This window comes from Bison bison, unplaced genomic scaffold (assembly GCF_000754665.1).
Source record: "Bison bison bison isolate TAMUID 2011002044 unplaced genomic scaffold, Bison_UMD1.0 scf7180017864482, whole genome shotgun sequence".
Taxonomy (NCBI): Eukaryota; Metazoa; Chordata; class Mammalia; order Artiodactyla; family Bovidae; genus Bison; species Bison bison.
In genome coordinates, this window is record NW_011495042.1 from 4402464 (window position 1) to 4402760 (window position 297).

Below are 297 nucleotides of genomic sequence, written 5' to 3' on the forward strand. Positions count from 1 at the left end.
TTACTATAAAAAAAAAAAAAAACAAACTATGATCATGGTATCCAGTCCCATCATTTCATAGCAAATAGAAGGGGAAAAGGTGGAAGCAGTGACAGATTTCCTGTTCTTGGCCTCTAAAATCACTGGGGATGGTGACTGCAGCCATGAAATTAGAAGACGACTGCATTTGGAAGGAAAACTATGACAAACCTAGACAGCGTATTAAAAAGCAAAGACATCACTTTGCCAACAAAAGTCCAAAAATTTAACTTTTGTTCTTTGAAAGATACCGTGAAGAAAATGAAAAGGCAAGCCATA